The following is a 19,772-nucleotide window of genomic DNA, read 5'->3' as shown; positions in this document are numbered from 1 at the left end:
CTAATTTAGGTAATTATGATTATTTTGATTCAGTAAAACAATTTACACTAAAGCGCAGACCACCCACAACCTGGAATAATGAGTAATAATTTTACTTTCATGACGTAAATAAAATTTGCATTTTTATTTACGTAATTTACAAAATGCTTTGTTGTCCAGAGTCTCCGTGTTTATGTGCCTCGTGTCTGCCTCCCTCCAGCCTAATAATGTTTACCTGAGTCACTGCAGGTAATTTCACGCCTCCTGGTTATTGGCAGCCTCTCAGGGTGGTCTTCATCATACGTGTCTCTTCAGGTTCTCCATTTCCTCGCTCTTATACCTCCACCCTTTCCGTGAGATGAGATGAAAGGACGCTCGTCCTTCAGCGGAGGTGTGAAAACACCGCCCGGCTCCAGAGGGACCCCCGCTGCAGCGTTTCTGAAACCAGCTCCGTCCTCCCTCTTCTTCCCTCAGGAGGTCCGACGACAGATGAGGCCCGAGAGGAGCTCGGACCCCCGACCACGCTGACTAAAGCCGGAAGGAAAGACTTCCTTACAGTCAGACAGCGGAATTTCCTCGGCCTCTGCAGACTCTGCCAAAACAAGTGAGCGAGCAGTCATGCGCTCTTAAAAACATGGTTCTTTAAGGGTTCTTTAGCGAAGAGAATGATTCTATACAGAGCTATGAACACTCACGGACTCATTTGCATGGATATGGGGTTCTCCGCATGGTGAAATGATTCTTCTGATTGATGGAGAATGGGTTCTTGGCTGGGTTCTTTATATAAGCTTTTTTTAAAAAGAGTACTAAATAGAACCAAAAAAGGGTTCTTTTGTAAAGGCAGTGGTCCTACAGAACCATTAATACTCCAAAAAACATTGCATTAATAAAGAATTCTGTGCGTGTTAATATGGTTCTTTAGATTGATGGAGAATGTGTTGTGTATGTTTCCTCATAGAACCTTTTTAACAATGGATTCTATGTAGAAGCAAAAATGGTTCTTTAGCAAAGAAACAATGGTTCTTTGCATGCTGACATGGTTCTTCAGATTGATGGAGAATGTGCTTTATATGGTTTTATGTTAAACCCTTTTTTCAAATGGGTTCCACCTAGAACAAAAAAGAGTTTTTAAAATAAAGACAATGGTTCTATAGTACCATGAACACTCAGAGAACCATTTGCATGACTATATGGTTCTTTGCATGGTGAAGCGATTCTTCAGATTGTTGGAAAGTTCTGTATAAAGCCTTTCTGAAAATGGTTCTTTCTGAATTGCTTCTGCTACTTCATGGTGTCAAGTTTGTTCTAATACAAGAACCGTCTATTTAAAGATTGCATGCAAAGGTTTGAGCACTGACAGTCAATATGTTTTATTGATTTTCTAAGTGGGATTAAGTCAAAACATCCCCTACAGACGACAAATTGAAGCCTGAAATAATCCGTTAAAAGTCAGAGGCGTCTTGTCGGGAGGTTTTCACACCACGTTGTAGGTCTTTACATATTAGCGTTACATCCACAGCCTCAAAAAGAAGGTCTGGCTTGATGTTTAGGCCTCGGAATCAACATCATACCGATGAAGATGTGATGATAATAGTAGATATTGTAGACGGTAGTTGGAACAGTGTGGTGGATAACACCTCTGCCTTCTATGCTGTAGACTGGGGTTCAATCCCTGCCTGGGAAAGTTAAGTTATACTTTATTAATCCCACAAACGGGAAAATTCCACCTCCACATTTAACCCATCTGTTAAGTGAAACACCACATACACACTAGTGAGCACACACACACTAGGGGGCAGTGAGCACACTTGCCCGGAGCAGTGGGCAGCCCTATCCACCTATCGTAGGTGTCTTGCTCAAGGACACCTCAGTCGTCGGCCCTGGGGATCGAACCGGCAACCTTCCGGTCACAGGGCCAGCTCCCTAACCTCCAGCACACGACTGCCCCAAGAACCCTACAGTATACCAATAAGAGTCCTTGGGCAAGACTCCCAACACTGCCTTCACCTCCCTGTGTGAAGTGATCCAGTTGTCTGGATAAGAGCGTCTGCCGAATGCCATAAATGTAGATAATTCACTTATATCCTCAGAAGATGCTCCTTCAACAAGTTTAAACTGAGTTCTCTTTAATTCTCTTTCAGTCATCAGATTCATCCGCTTGGGGAAGGAGTCCAAACTCCAGCCCACATTGCAGATGATCTTCCACAGGTCTCCAAATCCCCAAAGCTTATAGTGGGGCTTTAAAATTCTAGTGCGTAGCTTCTGTTTGCTTGCTGAGTTGAACATATTGGAAAAAAAATGATCATCCACACCATCCTTACCCTCTTAGTCCAGATGGGATCGTGGTAGCAGTTGGGAGAGGAGAGAATTGCAGATGTCCCTGTCCGCCGCAACTTCCTCCAAGCCACTCCCAGGCCAACTTGGAGACAGCGGGGTCCTCGGACGACCTCAGGGTCTCATCCCAGTAGGATGTGTCTGGAAAACCCCCACAGGGAGGCGTCCAGGGGGCATCCTGATCAGATCAGATGCCCAAATCACCTCAACTGGCTCCTCTCAGCGTGGAGGAGTAGCAGCTCTACTCCGAGCACCTCCCGGACGACAGAGCTCCTCACCTAGTCAGGACTGTAACCGCCACCCTGTGAAGAGGCTCATTTCCGCTGCTTGTATTGGGGATCTCATTCTCTTGGTCATTACCCACACCTCATGACCACAGGTGAGAGTTAGGATGTAACCAGAGAGCTTCACCTTATGGAAAAAATAAAACATGCAATATAAAATGTGCCATAACTTTTTTTGTTTCACATTTTTGTTTTGTTTTTTTCTGCATTATGTCAAATTCAGTGAATAAAGAGCTTCACAAATGGGAAAATATAAAGTTTATGCAAAGTAAAATTCACAAAGTAACACAAAGAAGAATAAAACGATTAAAACGACAGATTTTTAAAAAGAAGAACAGAAACAGGTACGACTGCAATCTTTCATTGGTTCTTTAATCCTTAAAAAGGTAAAAAGGGTTCTGCTACTGCTACAATGTCAAGTTTGTAACAGCAGAAGATTTTCTGGTGCTGTATAGAACCATATATAACGAATTCGCCTTCACTCTGAAGAATGATTTAATCCCACAAACGGTTCTTTGAGTGTTTGTGGTGACCTGTCCGGGGTGTATCCTGCCTTCCGCCCGATGACCGCTGGGATAGGCTCCAGCACCACCACCCCGCGACCCTGACGGAGAAGCGGCTTAGAAAATGGGAGGATGGATGGATGGATGGATGGATGGATGGATGGGTGGATGGATGGATGGGTGGATGGATGGATGGATGGATGGATGGATGGAGTGTTCATGGTTCCCTATAGAACCACTGACCTTACCAAAGAACCCTTGAGGAACCATCTGTTTAAAGGGTGTTTTATCTGCTTCACTTCTACCGTTTGGCTTTGATTCATCTGTGAATAAAAACTTCCAAAAAACAAAATCTAAATCTCTGCCGCCGACGCAGCAGCGCAGTGAGCGATGAGGAGGGAGTCGGACTCAGCGGTGCTGCCATCAGTCTTCTTTCCTCACAGGTCCGTGTTTTAAGTAAAAGCCACTTAGTGATGCATGTCAGCTGAAATTACGCCGCTAATGCAACAAAGAGAGCGAGTGGAAGTTAAACTAACGCAGCAGCGCTGATATGAATTATAAACTCTGAGCTATTCAGCCCGGACTAACACAGGGATCCATCATCGTCAGGCTGCTCCGCCCAGTCATTACGCCTCAGTACGAGGAGCTGCTGCTGATTCCTGAGCTGCAGGCCCTAAAACTCCTGGACCTATCAGTCGATCTCAGTAGATCAAGATAGATGATGAATAAATTATTGGAACTACTGAATAATTCACCATAGATACTGAATGGATCATAGTAGATACTGAATACTGTATAGTAATTACTGAATCATTTATAATAATCAGTGAATAATTCAGTTGTTATTTAATATGAAAGCCAAAATAATAATACAAAATAATCACATTTGGTGTGAAAAATATGTTACATTTACATCACACCCATAAACTGGCCATGAACGCGGCGTTTAATATGTTTTAATGTTCAGCTCCTTCCTCCTAATTAGAGCTCCTTAACGAGCAGCTCGTTGCTACGTCAGAGTAACGAGCTCCGCCCACTCGCTGCTCAGCCGGCAGTTTGTTCTCCAGCTCCTTACACTAAATTCCCAAACTGTCGTCACCACTGAGCAGCTTTTCAGTCGGCAGCTGTGACAGAAGAACAGCTGAACAACCTGGAATCAGCCAGAAATGAACCCAACACCATTCGCCAGACGTGTCTGATCTTCAGAGTCGGACCAAATCAGACTGAGCCGTAAAACTGACCCAATATCAGGTTCAGCTCAGTTTGGTCAGTTTGTCCAGATCAGTATTAATGTTGTTTTGTTCCAGCCGGTCTGTAAAGCTTCTTACAGCCCGTTTAGTTTGGCGAATGGTGTTGGGTTCATTTCTGGCTGATTCCAGGTTGTTCAGCTGTTCTTCTGTCACAGCTGCCGACTGAAAAGCTGCTCAATGGAGACGACAGTTTGGGAATTTAGCGTCGTCTCGTCTTCAGAGTCGGACCAAATCGGCTGTCGGTCAGATGTGGTCTTAACAGCGTCCGTTTTCTGTTTGTGGCAAAGTCAGAAGTAAAAACGTTCAAACAGCTCGAGCGTCTCCTACAGCTGTCAGAGTCGTTGCTTAGCAACGGCGTCTCAGCAGAGTGAAAAAACGATGTTATGGTGAAATAACAGCACAGATAGAACGCTTCTCAACCAATCAGCTCGCATGGCTGGAACCAACTGTTGTATAATCCATGATATGACCACCTCACAGCAACTGAACTCTGTATCACTGTGCCACAGAATAAAAAATCCTGGAATAATCTTTGATTCTCATGCTGCTCGTATGGAGCACGGAGTGTACTGATGAAGTAAGAACCCAGTTTTTGTTCACACCGAGGGGCTGACAGCTAACGCTGTTAACCAGAACTAGGCTGGTCAGTTAGATAACAGTTTTAAAATGTCACTTGAATGTCTTACAGGCTTCAAAGGTCTCAGTCAGATGTCACGTCAAACCCAGACTGAATCCCAAACGGCTCCAAACTCCCTAAATAGTGTTCTAGCTATGAAAGTTTAGAAGTTCTAGCCTCTACAGCCAAACAGTGCCTAATTTATTGGGTGTAGATGTGTCTGAGTTCCAAATGACTGTTCCTTAGCTGTGTTATTCATTGCTGGGCTGCAGGATCCAGTATTCAAACTCCAATGTAGTGCACTATGTAGGGAGCAGGGAGCCGTTTGAGACTCTCTGCTTCACATCATGTCTAAGAACTCCCTTCCCATGATAAAACCACTGTGACACACAGCCTCTCATGGTTTATTGCTTTATTATACAGTTACGTATTAGACTTACAGTTTGGAATGAAAGTCTGGAATCTGCACACTTTCCTCACTGTTTGCCCACTTGTTTCATAGAACTATGAGAGAAATAATTCAAAGCAAAGTAAGAAGGGGCTTTTAAAGCCCCTTAACACCGTGGATGATCTAAGAAGTGGAGAAATAGTGATGCAGTGCAAGAATAAAACACATCCAGCTCCAGTTCCTCTTCTATTTGATCTGCTGAGTAAACAGGCATGACACTAAAAGCCACATCCAGTTTTACTCAAATCCTGCCTTTGAGTTACGCTCACTTTCACGATAACTCACGGGAACTCTGGGCGCGTCATCGTGACACAAATGAATTGCTTTTGAGGCAGTTGAGAAATAGGACTGGTAATCCTTTTCACCCTGCGGTCCGCAACAGCAGAGGGGTTTGTCTCAGGTTGCAGAATGAGTTGATACCATCTTCTGCATTAGACTCGGTGCTAAATAGGAGAAAGAAAAGCAGGAGAGAAAAACAGCAGTGAAATGGGGCACTTATCCCGAGGTGCTTTGAAAATGACTGGAGAAAGTTTGGTGTTTTATCCGTCAGCGCGTACGGAGGCGGACAGCTGAAAGCGTTCCCACCTGCGCTGTGCAGTAGGACTATTTGCCTCTGTCAGAATCTATTTAATACTGACGAGGCTCGAATTGAGCCTGGTGCGGGCCGCCAGCTCGGCACAAACATTATTATTATTGTCAAGTCTGGCATCAACCGTGAAGTGACTTGCCCTGGACTGGACTGGGAAGATGTTCTTCTACGTTTACTGACGTCAAACTCACAAATCAGTGTTACAGTGTTAAACAGACCAAAGAAACAGGTGAACAAGTTCACAACAAAACGTAGACCCATTCACACCTGATCATTTCCTGCATCTTGAGTATCAGGATTACATCTGGATGAGGCCACATAAAAACACAAGTGTAAACGCAGCCCAGATGCTTTTAAAACAGATGCACATCTGATCAGTCGGATCGCTTCAGGAGGTGGACTGAGACACATTTGAGCCACGTTATAGCGGTGTACACACATCCGTCTCTCCATGACACATTCGGCAAACAACACTCCTCCCAGTACAACCAAAACCCCTCCCAGTATGACCAAAACCCCTCCCAGTACAACCAAAACCCCTCCCAGCACAACTAAAACTCTTCACACTACAGCCAAAACACTTCCCAATACAAACTAAAACCCCTCCAAGCACAACTAAACCCCTCCCAATACAACCAAAATCCCTCCCAGTATAACCAAACCCCCTCCCATTACAACCAAACCCCCTCCCAGCACAACCAAAACCCCTCCCAGTATAACCAAAATCCCTCCCAGTATAACCAAACACCCTCCCATTACAACCAAACCCCCTCCCAGCACAACCAAAACCCCTCCCAGTATAACCAAACCCCTCCCAGTATACCCTAACCCCTCCCAGCACAACAAAAACCCTCCCAGTATACCCTAACCCCTCCCAGCACAACAAAAACCCTTCCCAATACAACCAAAACCCCTCCCAATACAACCAAAATCCCTCCCATTACAACCAAACCCCCTCCCAGTATAACCAAAAGCCCTCCCATTATAACCAAAAGCCCTCCCATTACAACCAAAATCCCTCCCATTACAAACAAAACCCCTCCCAGTATAACCAAACCCCCTCCCATTATAACCAAAAGCCCTCCCATTACAACCAAACCCCTCCCAATACAACCAAAATCCCTCCCATTACAACCAAACCCCCTCCCAGTATAACCAAAAGCCCTCCCATTATAACCAAAAGCCCTCCCATTACAACCAAAATCCCTCCCATTACAACCAAAACCCCTCCCAGTATAACCAAAACCCCTCCCATTATAACCAAAAGCCCTCCCATTACAACCAAACCCCTCCCAGTGCAACCAAATCTACACAGATTTTGGAGAACAGCTTCCAAAGAACATGGCTTTAGTCTCAATATAATATAATATAATATAATATAATATAATATAATATAATATAATATAATATAATAAGAACCTGAAGTTAACACATAGAAAAGCTAAGGACAAGAATGGTCAAAGCGGCTCTGAGCAGATTAATAGACAAACAGTTGCTGTGTAACGAACAGATTTGCATATTCCTTCCCACTCAGCAATCGGATTTCAGCCCGACTAACCGGAGACGCATTTGACTACCAAGTGTAAATATATGTGGATAAAATCTTTTCAGGATACAATCCAGATACTGGACACACAAAGCGGCCAGGTGTAATCAGGGTCTTAATGTGGGATTAAGTAACTGAATTCACTTGTAAACCAGCTTCAAGTTATCTATTCAGACTCCACCCACAAACAGGCTCTACTGTAGGTGGATGTGTCCGGGAAGTTTTAGCTGTGTGGATTCTTAGAGGAAACCTTCTAGAAGATATTCTCGCTACAACAGACAACTTTCAATATGTTTTAACAAGAATGGGATTTTTCTAGTCTAATTTAAAGCACGTTAATTATGAGCACTTTGGTAGAAACGTAGAAAATACTGAATCCTAAATTCCCATATGGTTTTCCATGAGCTCTTGGGGCTCTTGGTATGTTTCAGACCTTTCACATGTCGGTTTCTTTGTTTGTTTTAGGTCATGTGAGACAAACCTGACATGAATTACTGATCAACAGAGCTCATTCAATAATCTTTTGGTTTATCATTTATGCAGCGTAGATTCAAAAGTGAAGATGTTTTTATTTTTTAATTCAGACATATTATTTTTAACATGCTTCCTGAAGTCTGAGTACAATTAGCCACCAAATTATACACTATATAGCCATATATATTGGGACACATTATAAACAAAAACAGCCCCATATCATTCCTCCTCTACCAAACTTTACAGCTGGCACAGTGCAGTCAGGCAGGTAACGTTCTCCTGGCATTTGCCAAACCCAGACTCGTCCATCAGACTGACCGATAGAGAAGCTTGGTCACTCCACAGAACACGGCTCCACTCCAGAGTCCAGTGGTGGTGCTTTACACCACTCCAGCTGACGCTTGGCAGTGCACATAGTGATCTTAGACTTGTGTGCAGCTGCTCAGCCATGGAAACCCATTTCGCATTCCTAACATGCATTTCTTTTGCTGATGTTGATTCCAGAGGCAGTTTGGAGCTCTGAACTGATGATTCAACAGAGAACAGACACTGTGCACTTCAGCACTAAGCATTTGTGTGGTTTACCGCTTCGTGGCTGAGCTGTTGTTTGTAGATGCTTCCATTTCACAATAATAGCACTTACAGTTGTCTGGGGCAGATCTAGCAGGACAGACATCTCATAAACCGACTTGTGGCAGAGACTCATCCCATGACAGAGCCATGATTAGTCGCTGGGCTCTTCAGTAAGACCCTCTACTGCCAGTGTTTGTCTATGGAGACTGCAAGGCTATGTGCTTGATTTTATGCACCTGTTAGCAGTGAGTGTGTCTGACACACCTGAACTCAATAATTAGGAGGGGTGTCTCAATACTTTTGTCCATAAAATGTATATATCCATAAAATCACTGCTGAGATATGAACGTGCCTGTGGTTGCAGAAACACATAGCAACTGCTGTGAGTTTGGATAACTCTGTTACCGGAATAAACCCTCGTATCTCCAGAATGGTGACTTTACAGGAGAAGGAAAAAACCTACTTTACTTTTAATGTAAGTCAATGGAACCAGAATTTTTTACAAGTCATTTTGGGCCGTTTTTTTTGGTCCATTCATCAGGAGATTTACACAGAAGGTAAAGGGTAACAGGTGTTTTTAAATGATGTGAAAAAATGAAAAAAGATAAAAATGGAGATACGAGGTTTTATCCTGGTAATAGGTCACTAATAAAGAATCCCAAATACAGTTGCACTCCAAATTTGATTTGAATGAATGGCATGAGAATGGGAAAATATTTTGAAATGTGGAATTTCCCTGTGTCGTTTGGTCCGTTTTAAAAAAAAAGATTTTTCCAATTTATTTATTTGTCAAAAAAACTTTTAATTCTCACAAAAACTGTGACATTGTGCTGGATGCTTTCCACTGTAGAGAAGCAATAGGAGAGCGGAGAGTTTCTCGCCCTCATTCAAGCTGAGAAAAATCAAACAGATGGCGAATATAATAATGTCAACTTCTGAAAAAACCACATTTGTTTTTTGTGTGTCATCAGTTACACGCGCCCTGATTAATCGACTGCCAGATACGTTTCAGGAATAAATAACACTGAGAGTAAAAAGGCCGTAATGCCACTCGGTACATAACTATGTAATTACTTATGTAACAACACATGAATGAATGTGTGACGTGACCGCAATAACTCAAGACCTCAAAAGGCCAACAGACCATTAGGATGGGCTTACAGAATGACCGTGAAGACCAATCTGACCGCCTTATTTACCTCTTCACCTGTGTTCTGGTGGCTTCTGTAAACTAGGCTTTGATTTCAGCTCTCTCGTTCCTCTTGGCAGGAACTCAAGTCACGGTTTCAATTTCACACTCGCTTTCATGCCAGCTTGAATCGTAGAATGGAAGAAAGAAAAGCTTAAGGAGGATTAAACTATTGATCGAGGACAGACTTCCAAAAAATATCACTTACCGAAGCTCACGGAAATACTCCAGCAAAGTCTTTTCAATTGAGCTCCACCTGTTCACTGGAACTTTAAAGGAAGATTACCTCCGACCTCAGATGCCCAAACTAGAGGCCGTCAAGCTCTACGAACCACATTACTGAATGCGCTCCACTTACCGAGGTCAGAAAGTGGCTGCTTGCAATGCTGCAATAAATCTTACAGCAGTTTTAATGTAAAAAGTACAGCCTGTTCTGTTCCGGCCAGTTTATCGGAAACCCCGGTCACAATTTATTTGGATGGGCCCCTACAGATGATCTACAGAGCTTTCTGGTGATAGTTGATTATCAACAGCATTATGGTTAGGATCAGGACTAGGAGTAGGTGTAGGTTTTGCTCTGAGGTTTAGGTCTAGGGTCAGGGATAGATTTACTAGAATCTTTAACACACAACTTCAAGTTCAGTTGCATTTAATGGATAATTACAACCCCCTTTCCAAAAACGATAAAAGTGGGTAAAATGTAAGAAATGTAATCTCATAGAACCATATTTTATTCAGAATAGAACTCAGAACACGCATCTGATGCTGAAAGTGAGACATTTTACCATTTCATGAAAAGCATTAACTAAAAATTTAGAACTTGATGGCAGCAACGCATGTCAAAAAAGTCGGGACAGGAGCAACAAAAGGCTGGAAAACAGCTGGAGGAGCAATTTGCAACAAACTCACACTCACACCATGAGAATAAGTATAAAAAGATCAGAGGCGGAGTCTCTCAGAAGCAAAGAGGGGCGGAGGTTCACCAACCCATGAAAAACTGTGGAACAATTAAAAAAAACTGCGAAGACTGTGGATTTTCCACCATCTACAGCATCTAATATCATCAGAAGATTCAGAGAATCTGGACAAAGCCCTGTAGGCCAGGGACAAGGCCGACAGTCAGTATTGGATGCTCTGTATTGGATGAGTCTGGAGGCATCACTGAGAATAGGAGGCATCGCTGAGACTCACTGGCCTAAAACCACAGAGCTCAGACCCCAGGCTACAAACAATAAGGTGCCGGTCACCTTTAGATTCCGAGGTTGTAAAAGAGCAAAAATGCTTCTGGAGTGAAATTTAATCTCATTATTCACACAAAAGCAATTCCATTCGGCTTTCACACAGGAACCGTGGAGCCTTAGGACTGCGATGTAGAAGACATTGTGTATATTTTACATTATTAAAAAGAAACAAATGAATATTGCAAAGTGTCCATGTATTAAATGTGGGGATAATCAAATGGAAACCTAGTTTTTTATTCCAACACCATAACAATTCTCCTCTACAGCCAGTCAGCAGGAACACTAAAGCCAGAATTGCAGAAAAACCCATCAGACTTCTCAGCGACCGATAGCACTCTGAGTTACGCCCGTCCCATTTGGAGCTGTGCTCCACTCATTTGGAGTTACGCTGGAGGTTTTCCAGCCTGCTGTATCATCACACCCAGCTTCTCTGGCCCAGCTCACCCTCCAGAACACGCATTTTAGTTCTATGAAAAGGAGATAGAATCTATAAAAGAACATAAAAATACATCAAAAAACTGCTCGAGCATCAACACCTTCTTGGACTGCTGTCATGAATCGCTCACGGACTTACCCAAAAAGAGTTTAGATCAATCACAGCTTGAGCCGAACCCAAAAGCAGAGTGCTGAGATTGGACGATGTCATGTTACATCGGCTTCTTTTCCATCCTATTTAATACCGAATGCATTTTAAAGCTTTTATTTGTTTTGGCCGTTGGTTAGTAGCACCTGCCTGTGGAGCTCCTTCCCACAAGACATACAACAAGCAACCGCAACAATTTGGAAAAGGAGTTGAATCTTTTCTTATCGTATCTTTTTACTTTAGCTTTTCTGTTGTTCAATAAAGTGGCCAATGAGTGGGAGCGCAAGGTAGGGGTTTCCAATAAAGTGGACAGTGAGAGGACATACAAAGTAGGGGTTTCCAATAAAGTGGCCAGTGAGTGGACAAACAAGGTAGGGGTTTCCAATAAAGTGGACAGTGAGAGGACATACAAAGTAGGGGTTTCCAATAAAGTGGCCAGTGAGTGGACATACAAAGTAGGGGTTTCCAATAAAGTGGCCAGTGAGTGGACAAACAAGGTTGGGGTTTCCAATAAAGTGGCCAGTGAGTGGACACACAAGGTTGGAGTTTCCAATACAGTGGCCAGTGAGTGGACATACAAGGTTGGGGTTTCCAATAAAGTGAAGAGTGAGTGGACAAACAAGGTTGTGGTTTCCAGTAAAGTGGACAGTGAGTGGACATACAAGGCACAGGTTTCCAATAAAGTGGACAGTGAGTGGACACACAAGGTAGGGGTTTCCAAAAAAGTGGACAGTGAGTGGACATACAAGGTTGGGGTTTCCAATAAAGTGGCCAGTGAGTGGACATACAAGGTTGGGGTTTCCAATAAAGTGAAGAGTGAGTGGACAAACAAGGTTGTGGTTTCCAGTAAAGTGGACAGTGAGTGGACATACAAGGCACAGGTTTCCAATAAAGTGGACAGTGAGTGGACATACAAGGCACAGGTTTCCAATAAAGTGGACAGTGAGTGGACATACAAGGTTGTGGTTTCCAGTAAAGTGGCCAGTGAGTGGACATACAAAGTTGGGGTTTCCAATAAAGTGGACAGTGTGTGGACATACAAGGCAGGGGTTTCCAATAAAGTGGCCAGTGAGTGGACACACAAGGTTGGAGTTTCCAATAAAGTGGCCAGTGAGTGGACATACAAGGTTGGGGTTTCCAATAAAGTGGCCAGTGAGTGGACAAACAAGGTTGGGGTTTCCAATAAAGTGGCCAGTGAGTGGACAAACAAGGTTGGGGTTTCCAATAAAGTGGCCAGTGAGTGGATGTAGAAGGTGGGCGTTTCTAATGAAGTGGGTGAGATTGTACGGCCATGGCTGGTCAGTCACATATATGTATGTGTCTGTGAGATCGAAACCTCTCCAGCCAGGTCACAGTGTGATAAGCCTTCGACAGTGAATCCAAAGTCCATCTGCTCGCACGCTCATCCAAGAGGAGCAAATCTCTCAGCAGGAGAGAAAAGAAAAGCGAGAGAGAGAGAGAAACAGAGTGAGTGAGAGAGGGTGAGAGTGTGAGGGGAGGAAAATAAGAGAAATCTCACCAAACCTCAGTGAGTGGGCGTCTGGCTTTGAGAAGTCTTTTCGGTAGCACCTGTTAAAGCCCACACTTCTCCTCCGTTCCCCGCCAGTCTCCCGCTATCGAAGGCTGACGAGAAAGCTAAGCTACAGGCCGACTGTGTAAAACATGACTAATGTGCTTGTCGAGCTGTCAGCGTTATTCTCTCTGCGCTTATAACACGGACAAAAAAAGCCATTCACTTGTACCGTTTATAAATAGATTTCATTACACATTTGTTATGCTTACCCTTTATATACTTCATAGTATTTACTTGTAATTATGACCACATTAAAGCCACAAAAAACGCGAAAGCTGACGTTTTCACATATAACACATCACTAGTGTACATACACTACATGGCCAAAAGTATACGGACACTTATACATCACATCCAAATGAGCCGGTTGGACGTTCCATTCTAAGACCAAGTGCATTAATATGGAGTTGCACCTTTTTGCAGCTCTAGCAGCCTCCACCCTTCTAGGAAGCTTCTACAAGATTTTGGAGGGTGCCTGTGGGAATCTGTGTCCATTCAGTCTAAAGAGCATTTGTGAGGTCAGATGCTGATACTGGACGAGAGGGCTTGGCTCATAATCTCCATTCTAGTTCATCCCAGTGGTGTTCAGTGGGGTTGAGGTCAGGACTCTGTGAGGCCACTGGAGTTCCTCCACACCAAACTGGTCACTCCATGTCTTTACAGAGCTGCTTTGTGCTCAGGGGCTCAGTGACACTGGAACAGGAAAGGCTCTTCCCCAAACTGCTGACGCAAAGCTGGAAGCTTGACTGTGTAAAATGTCTTTGTGCCGTAGCATCAACATCACCCTCCACTGGAACTGAGAGCCCAAACCCTGAAAAACAGCCCCAGCCCATTATACCCCCTCCACCAAACTTTACTGCTGGGTCTGCATTCTGGCAGGTAATGTTTTCCTGACATCCATCAAACCCAGATTCATCATCAAACTGACAGATAGAGAAGCTGATTCATCACTACAGGGAACACGTTCCCACAGCTCCAGAGTTCAGTGGCGGCGCTTTACACCCCTCCAGCCGACACTTGGCATTGCGCATAGTGAACTTAGGCTTGTGTGCAGCTGCTCAGCCACAGAAACTCAATCCATGAAGCTGCTGACGGCCGGATCTTGAGTGTGCGTTTAATAAGTGTGGCTTGAACTCAATTATTAGGAGGGATTTCCACATGTTTATGGCTCTATAGTGTATTTCAGCTCCTGACTCCAGTGTATAGGAAGCTAAGAGTCATTCTGCATTGAAGCAATTCATCCCTTAATCCCGAGACTTCAGGACTGCAGCAGCCAAATATAAAAATTTCTGAGCTGCAATAATTGGAGCGCCGTAAAGATTCATGTTTGCTTTGTTGTGGAGTGAAGTTTTATTTATTGATATTTTCAAAACCGGCGCAAGATGTTACTGTTTAAGTTTTCATAATAACAAGCTGAATTGCTTTCCTCCCCAACTGCAGGTTGAGGTGCCACGAGGGAAGATCTATGTACAACCCCACTTCCAATAAAGTTGGGATGCTGCGCAGAATGTAAAGAAAAATACAATGCGGTGATCTGTAAATCAAGTAAACCATATTTTTAAAGGAAAGTAGTACAAAGACAACAAATCAAACGTTGACCTTCAAAAGCCATGTTTACCGCTGTGTTTCATCACCTTTTTATCTTCATCAGGTCATCTTACTGACCTGCTGCCAATCAACCACCAGGTGTTTATTTTTAGCATTATACAACTTTACCAGCCTTTTGTTCCCCCGTCCCGACTTTTTAGGAACATGTTGTTGGCATCAAATTCAAAATGGGCAAATATTAAAAAAAAAAAACAATGAAATTTCTCAGTTTCAACATTTGATTTGTTGTCTTTGTACGATTTTCAATGAAATACAGGGTTTAAATGATTTGCACATCATTGCAGTTTGTTTTTATTTATACTTTTGCACAGCATCCCGACTTTTTTGGAAATGGGGTTGAAGTTCTGAGCCCCAAAGCAGACGTGTCGGGTGATGGGCTCTGTTTGTGGTGTGAGTTCGGGGGGCAGACTGTAAATTTGATATTTTTGGTGAACTATGTTTTGCGCAGCAGCTATAAATTGTCCTCAGTTTTGGGAATTTGGTTAGTTGAGAGTTTATCCCACTGTTGGCCTTCAGCGGGCTGGTGCTAGCTACCTTTCCTCGGTCCAGCTCGGTGTGATCCATGGCTGCAGTTGGCCAGCAGTGACACTGTGTCCTCAGCAGTAATTTCAGAGCCTCTCTGGGGACACATTACGCTGATATAATTACCAGCTTGAAGACGAACACCACTGTTCTTACCCGTGTGGATCATTCATCACGCCTGCTTCTGCCCGTGGCTTCCTGTGGCCGGGGGAGGCGTGGAGGGTGGGTAATGGGATTGCATGCCTGACAGAGGCCAGCTTTATAATTCCTCTCCCTGCTGCATCCAGGCACATGTTTCTACAGCCTTGCTGCCTTTATTTAGCTCCTGAGCTGGATGGAGTGACATCCGTTTGGCAGAGATGCTTCACTTCATTGGTGGGGTTTTTTTGGTGAACCTATTTCTGGTTTGGCAGACACAGATGTCATGACTACACCACTGCATAAATGCAGTGTCACCCAAGGTGAGGAGGCTAAGTAGGCCAGGTAGATCTGCTGATGTGGACATTATATGAGCAACCTCTACAACCTCTACACTTCTAGGGCCCCAAAGTGATTTTTAGTACTATAGTTAGTGCTAAGCTAATGTGGGTGCACATGGAAATTTTTTGGCAGTTTTGGCTCAAACACAAATATCTAAAAGTTTAGAAAAGACGTTCCATAGGCACAAGGTGGGTGTTTCTAATAAAGTGGCAGGTGAGTGGAAGCAAAAGGTGGGTGTTTCTAATAAAGTGGCCAGTGAGTGGAAGCAAAAGGTGGGTGTTTCTAATAAAGTGGCCAGTGAGTGGAAGCACAAGGTGGGTGTTTCTAATAAAGTGGCCAGTGAGTGGAAACACAAGGTGGGTGTTTCTAATAAAGTGGCCAGTGAGTGGAAGCACAAGGTGGGTGTTTCTAATAAAGTGGCCAGTGAGTGGAAGCACAAGGTAGGCGTTTCTAATAAAGTGGCCAGTGAGTGGAAACACAAGGTGTGTGTTTCTAATAAAGTGGCCAGTGAGTGGAAGCACAAGGTGGGTGTTTCTAATAAAGTGGCCAGTGAGTGGAAGCACAAGGTGGGTGTTTCTAATAAAGTGGCCAGTGAGTGGAAGCACAATGTAGGTGTTTCTAATAAAGTGGCCAGTGAGTGGAAGCACAAGGTGGGTGTTTCTAATAAAGTGGCCAGTGAGTGGAAGCACAAGGTGGGTGTTTCTAATAAAGTGGCCAGTGAGTGAAAGCAAAAGGTGGGTGTTTCTAATAAAGTGGCCAGTGAGTGGAAGCACAAGGTGGGTGTTTCTAATAAAGTGGCCAGAGAGTGAAAGCAAAAGGTGGGTGTTTCTAATAAAGTGGCCAGTGAGTGGAAGCAGAAGGTGGGTGTTTCTAATAAAGTGGCCAGTGAGTGGAAGCAAAAGGTGGGTGTTTCTAATAAAGTGGCCAGTGAGTGGAAGCAAAAGGTGGGTGTTTCTAATAAAGTGGCCAGTGAGTGGAAGCACAAGGTAGGTGTTTCTAATAAAGTGGCCAGTGAGTGGAAGCACAAGGTGGGTGTTTCTAATAAAGTGGCCAGTGAGTGGAAGCACAAGGTAGGTGTTTCTAATAAAGTGGCCAGTGAGTGAAAGCAAAAGGTGGGTGTTTCTAATAAAGTGGCCAGTGAGTGGAAGCACAAGGTGGGTGTTTCTAATAAAGTGGCCAGAGAGTGGAAGCAAAAGGTGGGTGTTTCTAATAAAGTGGCCAGTGAGTGGAAGCACAAGGTGGGTGTTTCTAATAAAGTGGCCAGTGAGTGGAAGCACAATACAGAGAGTAAATACTATCACATTGCACCCCCCCCAGCCCCACCCCCCCCCACACACACACTCCCTCACTCCAAATGTAGTCTATCAGCCGGAGGCATCACTACATGAATGTGGGGCACGTTGTCATGCCCTATTATCATCACTGTGACAAAGTCAATACATTTCTGTTTTAATAACAGCCATCAGAGCTGGAGAGGAAGGAGTGAAACAGCCTCTCCAAACTTCCACCAAGCTGCTGTAATGTTGATGTTGTTGGAAGTGACATTTATGCTAATGCTAATCTCATGCAGTGGTGTACCCACAAATGCTAAATGGGCAGAGACCAAAAGTAAATATATAAATAATATAATTTGTCATAATCAGGCTCGCCATCTGCACAACCAGCCTCCGATTCAAAACAATTCAGACATTAGTTTATTTTCTGGGAAGACCTCACAAAACCAAAGTCCAGCTCACAAACAAAGTCCTGACCAGTTAATGATCCTGACTACCACACGTCCTGTCCGCTTCAGGGCCTGCAGGCCGGAAGCTTTGAGGAGATGAGATTTAAGACTCAGCCGGTTTCCTAATCGTAAACGCGGTCTGCAGCTTTATAGAAAAATTCAGGTGCGAGCCTCCATGAGTGTCGCCAGGGGCAACAGTGGCGGGTAAAACTCCACAGGAAGAAACCACGAGAGGAACCGAGACTTAAAAGGAGAACCCGTCCTCCACTGGTCGGCACCGGATAGCAAACAACAACAATGAGTTCTATTTGAAACCATTTCATGCTTAATTGGTTTTTCAGACAGACAGACAGACAGACAGCCAGACAGACATGGACAGGCAGACAGACAGGTAGACAGATACATAGATAGACAGAAAGACATACATGGACAGACAGACAGACAGACAGACAGACAGACAGATAGACAGATAGACAGATAGATAGATAGATAGATAGATAGATAGATAGATAGATAGATAGATAGATAGAGACAGACAGAAAGACATACATGGACAGACAGACAGACAGAGACAGACAGACATGGATGGATGGACAGACAGACAGACAGACAGATAGATAGAGACAGACAGATAGAAAGACAGCCAGACAGACAGACAGATAGAGACAGACAGAAAGACATACATGGACAGACAGATAGAGACAGACAGACATGGATGGATGGACAGACAGACAGACAGAGACAGACAGACAGACATACATGGACAGACAGACAGACAGATAGAGACAGCCAGACATGGATGGATGGACAGCCAGACAGATAGAGACAGACAGATAGAAAGACAGCCAGACAGATAGAGACAGACAGAGACAGAAAGACATGGACGGACAGACAGACAGACAGACAGACAGACAGATAGACAGATAGATAGATAGATAGATAGATAGATAGATAGATAGATAGATAGATAGATAGATAGATGCAGAAATAAATACAGAACAATAAAAACTGATATAAATCAGGTATTATATAATAAATAGACATACGTTCCAGTGCAGTATAAGAGCAGAAATAGAAGTATGTCTATTTGCATATTTGCATGTTTGGTTTATAAGAGTTTTCATGCTTTATAAATGATGTAAATCAGCTTACATGAGTTATAAAGCATTATGAAGACAGGACTCAGGACGTGTAACTGTCTTTTAAAGTTTCTGCCTGTTATTTCTATCATTAAAAGTTTCTCAGAGATGTGGAAATGTTCCCTACATCCACTTTGAATTCTACAGATTCCATACGCACACCAGGAAGGCAGCTAGAGGACGGCTTGGGGCTCCAGTGGCTAAAGTGCCTTCAGGACTCTGAAGGAGAAAGAAGAGCAGGTTTTAAAGCTCAAGCTGAGAAACTTTAGTGACATTCTATTAAAGTTTGTCAGCAGCTGTGAGGACAGAGAGGACAACAGCATCCATATGGCAGCGATGTGTTGGCAGCAGAGTTTTATTTTGGGCTGTGGGCGAATGCCATAGATAATACTTGGGCTAGACAGACGTGTCATATGGAAACTACAGTTTATACATAGAATTATCACTTTTTCATTCCCAGACACTGCGAAAGGCACCAGACACACCGTAAATGCTGATGGTTATAAGTAATTATACATGTGTCATTACATAACTACATGATTAGTTATATAATGCATTACATTCTGTAAAAATTCTGCACTTTTGGCCTTTTGATGTCACAAAAATGGACAAAAATAATTATAAATAATCTTTTTTTCCTTTCAGCAATACACGACATACAGTATAACACTAACTTTCATAATAAAATATCTAACAAGGTTTAGGTTGAAACTCTAGAATCTGCACTTTCAACACAAACATCCAATGAGCGGTCAGTTGTGTGGACGAAAATGCCTTGTTGATGTGAGAGGTCAGAGGAGAACGGGCAGACTGGTTCCAGATGATAGAAAGACAACAGGAACTCAAATAACCAACCAGAATCTCTGAGGAACGTCTCCAACACCTTGTTGAAAGTCTGACATGAAGAATTAAGGCAGTTCTGAAGGCAAAAGGGGGTCCAGCCTTTTACCTAATAAAGTGGCCGGTGAGTGTAAGTCACATTACTCTTATCAAACGATAATAATCAATAATACTCTTACAAACTGCTCCGGATGAGCTCTAGAAGAATCACAGGGCATCCAATCATTCGTACGCTCGTAATAAAGATGGTCCTTCAAGGGTTCTTTAATGAAGAAAAT

Source organism: Pygocentrus nattereri, chromosome 16 (assembly GCF_015220715.1).
Source record: "Pygocentrus nattereri isolate fPygNat1 chromosome 16, fPygNat1.pri, whole genome shotgun sequence".
NCBI classification, from domain to species: domain Eukaryota; kingdom Metazoa; phylum Chordata; class Actinopteri; order Characiformes; family Serrasalmidae; genus Pygocentrus; species Pygocentrus nattereri.
The sequence above is the reverse complement of the archived record's forward strand: the minus strand, read 5'-3'. Positions refer to the sequence as shown.